Source organism: Penaeus vannamei, chromosome 36, assembly GCF_042767895.1.
Source record: "Penaeus vannamei isolate JL-2024 chromosome 36, ASM4276789v1, whole genome shotgun sequence".
Taxonomy (NCBI): Eukaryota; Metazoa; Arthropoda; class Malacostraca; order Decapoda; family Penaeidae; genus Penaeus; species Penaeus vannamei.
Window position 1 is genome coordinate 7,630,343 of NC_091584.1, and position 7,500 is coordinate 7,637,842.

General features: G+C 39.2%; 2 protein-coding genes across 20 annotated transcripts in view; one reads left to right on the forward strand and one right to left on the reverse strand.

Moving 5' to 3' along the window:
- Window positions 1-1,592, forward strand: part of trol (terribly reduced optic lobes) — a 266,084-nt gene extending 264,492 nt beyond the window's left edge. For all 18 annotated transcript variants that reach the window (XM_070114424.1, XM_070114425.1, XM_070114431.1 and 15 more), the window contains one exon: window positions 1-1,592. This exon is cut by the window's left edge and continues 1,314 nt beyond it. The gene's annotated coding sequence lies outside the window, so the exon portion shown is untranslated.
- A 5,260-nt stretch (window positions 1,593-6,852) lies between these two features.
- The window catches only part of LOC113805971 (uncharacterized), an 18,584-nt gene continuing 17,936 nt past the window's right edge, over window positions 6,853-7,500 (reverse strand). For both annotated transcript variants that reach the window (XM_070114444.1, XM_070114443.1), the window contains one exon: window positions 6,853-7,500. This exon is cut by the window's right edge and continues 988 nt beyond it. The gene's annotated coding sequence lies outside the window, so the exon portion shown is untranslated.

Genomic DNA, 7,500 nt, shown 5'->3' on the forward strand with positions numbered 1-7,500 from the left:
TTATTGTGTTTCAATTGTTGATTTCATTTTCTTCAGCTGACAATGGTGCTACCAGGATGAACGTTTACTTCTTACTTAAGATGTAAAATAGTTGTGTAACTTAAGTTTATTATGTTAATTAACTTTTGCTATCAACACTGCCATTATGTTCAGACTTTAATTTGGGTTTGTTTCTAGTAAGGAAATCAAACTAACGTTATTTTTAAGTTAATCATAGCCTGATAACTGCCATGCCCATATCTTGAGTCCAGTGTTAAATAGTCACAACCTTTTATTGAGTCAGTGTTTTATGGTTAAGACCCATATCATGAGTTTGATAACTGTATAGTGTGTTTTTGTGTTGTGCGTGATCAGTGAAATAAGCTTTAGATTGGGCTTCTTTGAGAATTTGTAGAATCATCATTTCTCCTGTATACAACTCGCCTCTAAGAAGCACGGTCGGGCATATGGTGTGAGATCCATGCCCTTAAGGATGATGGATCAGTTGATATCATACCATCACGTGCTTCATCCCCTGTATTTGCCAAGGTCTTAGGTGTTGAGATGTCCATACTGTCATTTTAAAAAGATTATGCACATGGAAGTCACACAGCTGTCTGTACTCTTTCATGATGAATGTAATTTAAACAATGCCCTGTTGTTTTGTAATATGATCAGCAGTCCTTCAGTTTGGCCATGATTTTCATTTAAGTTCTTAGTAAGTAATCATAGGGGTCATGAGAATCTGTGAACAAGGTTTCTGTTGTAAGATCAAGCAACATGGCATATTATTAAGGCATTTTTTTCTGAATTGACTAATTGTTTCTTAATTTTTAGATTTTCAACTTACTTGCAGTACAGTCTTGTGGGTTCTCTGAACAAAAAGAAAGGAATTTAGATCTAACTAGGGCAAAAAAGCATCACATTAAAATCTTTTATCTTTCTCCTGTCTCCTTTGCCTCTTAAACAGTCTGATACGTTACTAAGATCAAGTTTGAAATTGGAACATTATTTTTTTATAATCATCTATGTCCTTGCTTACGGTACAACAGTATCATTGTAGACTGCATTTTTCTTGTTGTTTTTATTGCAGTACTTCACACCCAAATGTATATAATCAGCCAGTGGGAAGCTAAAACGTTAATTTTGTGCAAACCATATCCAGGATTACCCGATATGCCCTTTGTTCACTTCCTGTGGCTTGGTGTTTCCAGGCCTAGTCTCTAAGCAGCCTCCTGACTGCTAAATGACTCTACCTACCTCTGTTTATCTTGATGATAGTCACTTGATTAGCGAGGGTCACATGCGGTTCATGAGGACAAAACCATCGCTTCAGACTCAAACAATAGTGAACATGCTGGATCAAGATTCTCTACACAACTGCTTCTGCTTTGCATAGTGGCTGGTATTCTCTGCTGACCAGACTAGATGGTGTTCAGAGCAAATACACCACAGCCACTGCTGCTGCTTCAGTTGATGCCCTTTAGATGTAGCCCAGTTCTCAGATATTGTGTGGGTGTTATGTGGTGATGCAATCCATTAAAAAAAAGGGAAAAAGAAAATTAATCTCTACTTTTTAGAAGTTGTGTCTGAGAAATAAAGATAGAGTATAAGTCATGCATTTTATCATCCACATTTTACCTCATGACAGTGTATTGATTACAAGTAAAAAATGAATTTGAATGAAACGTGAAGAATCTGGTTCTTCTAACAAAATTAACTCTGTTCAGTAACACTTGGTATTTAATTGACATATATGCTGAGCCAATATTCTATTTGTTCTAGGCTATCACTTTTAGACATTTAGCCAAGAAAATTAGTAGTATAACAGACTGCTGTTTCAGATATCTTATTTCATTCCTTATCTAAAACAATAATATCTCTTGCATCCTGCCAACCTTGATTTGATTGGGTGATTTTGTGTGTGTGTGTGTGTGTGTGTGTGTGTGTGTGTGTGTGTGTGTGTGTGTGTGTGTGTGTGTGTGTGTGTGTGTGTGTGTGTGTGTGTGTGTGTGTGTGTGTGTGAGTGAGTGAGTGAGTGAGTGAGTGAGTGAGTGAGTGAGTGAGTGAGTGACTGAGTGAGTGTGAGTGTGAGTGTGAGTGTGTGTGTGTGTGTGTGTGGGCATGTGTGTGTTTGTGTGTGTGCGTGTGCGTGTGCGTGTGTGTGTGCGTGTGCGTGTGCGTGTGGGTGTGTGTGTGTGTGTGTGTGTGTGTGTGTGTGTGTGTGTGTGTGTGTGTGTGTGTGTGTGTGTGTGTGCGTGCGCGTGTGCGTGTGTGTTTGTGTAGAATATATATCAGTCTTGGAGAGTTTATTATCACCCATCCTGGCTTTTCATTTTTCTGTTGCTATAAAACAGGAAATGCAATGCATAATTCCAACTAGTATGTACCTTGAGCCTCCTTCCCTGCTCAGCATCACAGAAAGGTAGATTTATTAAAAAGAACCACCTCATGCCACTTACGCTATTGCATGTTCATTTTAAAGTGCAAATGTCAAACATTTTGTTTCTTCTCATTCCATATGGAACTTTTTCTCCCAAAGCTATATGATACCAATCAAGGCCAGAGATCTTAGGCTATCTTTTTTTCCTTCTCTCTTTTTATGCTGTTGCAATCGTTTTGCCCCATTAACTTGGAAATGTGGGTAACTAATTTAAGTGAAAGGGATGATTTATGGTAAGTGTTCTACAACTGTGGAAAAATCAACTTGGTTAAAAACTGCTCATCAGATCAAATTTAAGAAAATCTTTTAACTTATTTCAACTGATAAATGACATAACTTTATAAGCCTAAAACAAAAAACACATAAATGACTGAGAAAGTGCAATACAACTTATAAGGTAAAAATATAAACCACAGGAAAATGGGTGCAGTTTGTTAACGGGTGATTAGAATATATATGATGAATACTCACATATACAAGAACATCAAATACCACTGCAAAAACTGCTATATGACAAAACATACACTAATTTCTGGAGACATTATTCAGTAGATAACGAAAAACTATTCAAGGAAGCTTAGGCAAATAATAAAGCATTGAGGAGTTCTATCATATATTCATCATGGCAGTAATATCAACAATGATATTAAAAACAATCAAACAATGATGAACAAAATAGAGGCTCATGATTAATGGTTGAAACAAATAAATGTGCTAGCACTATGGTAAAGTCTTGTGGCAAAATGGGTAGAGAAGAGTTAAAGATCAGGATAGAATGTGTTAGATGTCAAAGATTAGAGAGCATTATAGGATAGGATGGTAGTGAAAAGGGTAAAGAGGGGATCAAATGAAGTAAAGCCGAGATTAGTGGAAAAAAAGAAAGGGTTAAGGGGGTTAGGTGATTGAATGTAATGAGGTGTATTTGTGGCTGGGAAAGGAATAAGAGCATTGTTCAAGGAAAACAGATGGCTGTTGGAGAAGTAGAAGGAGAAGAAACCTTAGGATGAGAATAGCGAACTGGTGAAAGTGATGAAGTATCAGGAAGAGTGTTAGGAGGGGAGGGGTCTGGAGAATGGCACTATTGTGACAGAGGGATTCATGTGAGCATTCAGGTAGGAGTGGTAATGATACTGGGGAACAAAGAGGGGATGGTGCACAAAGAGAAGGAGAGGATGAGGTGTGTTTGGAGATTGTAGGAAGAGGAGGAAAATGGATATCAGCAAATATTGTAAATGTAGAGGGAGTAAGAACAGAGATTGGAGGGTGGATGAGGGCTGGAGTGTTCCTTAGGGTCATCTTTAGGAAAGTTTGGATGTCTACAAGTTTGTGGAGGGGAATTTGGTGAAGAGGACTGAGAAACAAAGGTTCTCCTGTAAGAAGAAGAGAGGACAGATAACTGAGGAGCAGAGGAAAAGGAGGGTGTAGGAGAGGATGTGGTAGAAGATGGAGAGGAACGTTAGGTTGTCTGGTGTGCTTTGTTTGAATCTGAGAACTGCTACCTTACATTCAAGCTTATATGTAAGACAGTTCCTATGAAATACATAATGGGAGCCACAACAACTGGCACATGTACGTGACTGAGCAGAGCAATTTGAACGGTCATGACCAGGTTGGGCACATTGAATGCAGTAGATGATGGAGGAGAGTCAATATGGTCGGACAGGACAGTACATTCCACCAATACAAACTTTATCGGAGAGGTCACTTTACTGCCACGGCATCGTAATCAACAAGGCAGACAAGTAGGTAATTTTCATTGTCTGACCAGTTCTTGTTATAGACAGGACAATCAGTCAGGGAGACAGAAACAGTTCCAGTACAAGTATTAAAAATAAATTTGCCAGTGAGGTCTGTTAGGATAGATAGTGCACATCTTGGGACTGTCACAAGGCGTGAAACTTTGCCTACTTGTTTTTCGAGACCTTGTTGGAAGAGGAGAATATTGTCAGAGTAAGAGGGTGTGGGAGGGAATCACAAAGAATTGACTTGGCTGGACCAAAGAGAGTACACAAAAGGTTTACAGAGGTGGAAGCAGTTAGATAAGTGCAGAAGGATGATAGGGTGGTGTGGAGTGAAGTAGTACTATGGGGGGGGGGATGAAATAAGGATGAAAGGTAGTAGTAAGGGGAAGAGGGCAGATAATGAATTAGACAGATGGAATGGAGAATATTGGGAGAGGGGAAAGGGTGCATTCTGAAGGTCAAAGAATAACCTGGGTGGTTAGTTCGGAGTGGGTAGAGCTGTCTGTAAACAATGAGGACGGGGTATTAGTATAAGTGGTCAGAGCTGTGGCCAAAGGAGAGGCTGGGGTCAGAAAACCAGCAAAATTGAATTTAGATAGGCTAGTTGATGAAGGGGTAAGCATTAATGCCCCTTAAAAGTATAAGAAAATATTCATTATTAGCCATGGTGAGCCTGAAATAAATGGGGAAAAGAAATGGTCTACCCTTAGGGACCTCATAAGGGGTAAGGGCTAGGGAATTAACCAAGGGAATACTGTGCCTGTGGCTCCTAGAAGCCGTTCATGACTGACACAAAGGCAGCCTTTCATACTTTCTGAACAGCTCTCACACCTTAGAAAATGGACAGAAGGGGGAAGAAGAAAAGGAAAAGGAAAGAGGGAGACGAAAAGACCAAGCAAAATATGCTGAGGTGAGGGATGAGGCCCATGGCAGGGAAAGATAATGTATGAAACATCACATAGTTTCATTAAGAACGATAACCAAAACTATGAAAATGAGAAACAATAGAAACATATAAGAATCTCATATAAGACATTAAAGCATGTATCACTTTCAACTCCCACTTTGATACTATAATTTCACACAAGTACTATATTACTTGCCCTCTTCTTTTACACAAGTCTACGGCCAACCCTGCCACGTTTCACTAACTGATACTTTGTGATTAAGCGTTGATATGAAGTGATGACATTGGTTTTAGGTATGGTTACTCATGCTATTAGACCTACCTTGTCAGAAGTAAATAACATTGGACAAAAGTGCCGATTCAATTGTAATTGCTTTCTCATAAACTTAATATTTCCGAATTACAATCATAATTATAGTAACGATTATATTCCGTAATACATAGAGAAAGAGAGTCTAGTTGCCTCTAATTTTGTCTACATAAATTCACTATAATTTCAAGTAGATCCTGACAAAAACCGCACCTGTGTGCCGGCCATACAAGACTGAAACGTTTCAGTCTTTGGTGTTTGTTCGTTCCTTTTATCCTTTCGTACAGCTACATTTGTCACTTTATTTGCATTAGTGCTTCCTCACATAAAACTGAAACAAAAATATACATACTTACACACAAAACCTTGTTTTCTACATGTAAAAACAATCTTTGGCAGTATTGGAAATGAAACCCTACACCTAAATGAAAGAATCTGAGCTTACCATGTAGTAGAACACATCTTTATATGAAAGTTTTGTTCTACACCATTTGCTTCGCAAATTGATATGAAAGGTAATAAAGAGAGCATGCATTTCCTGATTTCTAGGGGCCTCACCAACCCTACTCTTCCAGCGCCGATTAAATGACTCATGAATTGTTAAAAGTGACGGAAATTCGGACGGATTTGTAGCGGATGACGTGTGTGAAGGAAATCATATGAGCGTGAACGTGACATGACCATGGGCACTCAAGTTCACCTCAATAGAACCAATCAAATATGAAATAGATCATCAAGTGACAATAGAAGGTGGGCCTTGGGGAAGGCAGTTGCAATCCAAATCAGTTCCATTATGGTTAAGGAATCTGTACGGTGCAAAAAATAATTACTTAGATTTCATTGCGAAATACCATTGCAATAACGACGCAAGTTTCTTATTCCTGCGAAATCAATGTCCCGGTATTATTGGAAATGCCACCCCACATCATTCTATGAAAGTTTTCTTCTATACCATTTATCTGCGCAAACTGATAATAACAATGTTATAGAGGATATAAACTCCACAATTTCCAGGAGCCGTAATAACTTAACGCCCCCTGCCAGGTGACAAAATGACACAAAAGTCGTTAAGAGCTACGGAAAATCCAATGGATATGTAACGGATGAAGTATGCGAGGGAAATTAAATGAGCTAATTATATTCGTGCATGAACGTGACGTGAACAAAGACACTCCATAGAACCAATCAGATATGAAACAGATCATCACGTGATAATAGAAGCTGGGCCTAGGAGAAGCCATTTGAAATTCAAATCAGTTCCATTATGGCTAGACAGTGTGTAGATTATGAGAACAATTATTTCGATTTCATCGCGAAATATCAACGAAATAACGAAGCAAGTTTACAAGATCTACGAAATCACGGTGTACTTCTAGTTGTAGTACAATGCCCGCAATGAAGACACCGTTGTAAGCGCCATTTCATGCGCTCAGGTTAACTGTAGTAAGTTAAGGTAACTGAGACCACTGCGTAGTACTCGCTTCACTATTTATTGGAAGGCGGTCAAACCTGTAATCAATACAATAACAATCATAGTCACTGTCATAACTCATGTTTGGTTAGTTTACAACCTTGTTTAAACTCTTATGACATTACAACTAAGAGGCAACTAAGAGGAATACATTTCGCTATTCATTAAGCTCGTAATTATCACCTAATGTTTAACAGGTACATGTTTACATCAATACATGAGTGTACAAATACATACGCATTGCGGGAACAGTCAGGGCCTCAACTAGAGGTTCTCCAATTGGTCCTTAGATCAATCCTTTAAAACGTGTCGTCTGGTCGGTATTAACTCTGGAATTGATCCATAAACCGGCGACGAGCCCCCTCTGTGGGGTCATATGTATGTTAACACCTATGAGCAGATGCACGTGTGTGGAGTCGGCACTCCGGGAAGAGTGATATATGCGTGATGTGACATACCGCTGATAATAACAGCGGCTGCAAACGTATCATTACAGAAATGACAGACACCAGTGGGTTTGTGGTGCACGGAAAAGGGTCCCAGAAACAAAACCAAGAAAGCAGTGTAACTTTACTGTAAGCGATCCCAATTCCCGCAAACGACCACCTGGAATACCGCGACGATCCCAGTGACCCGCAGACTGGCCCG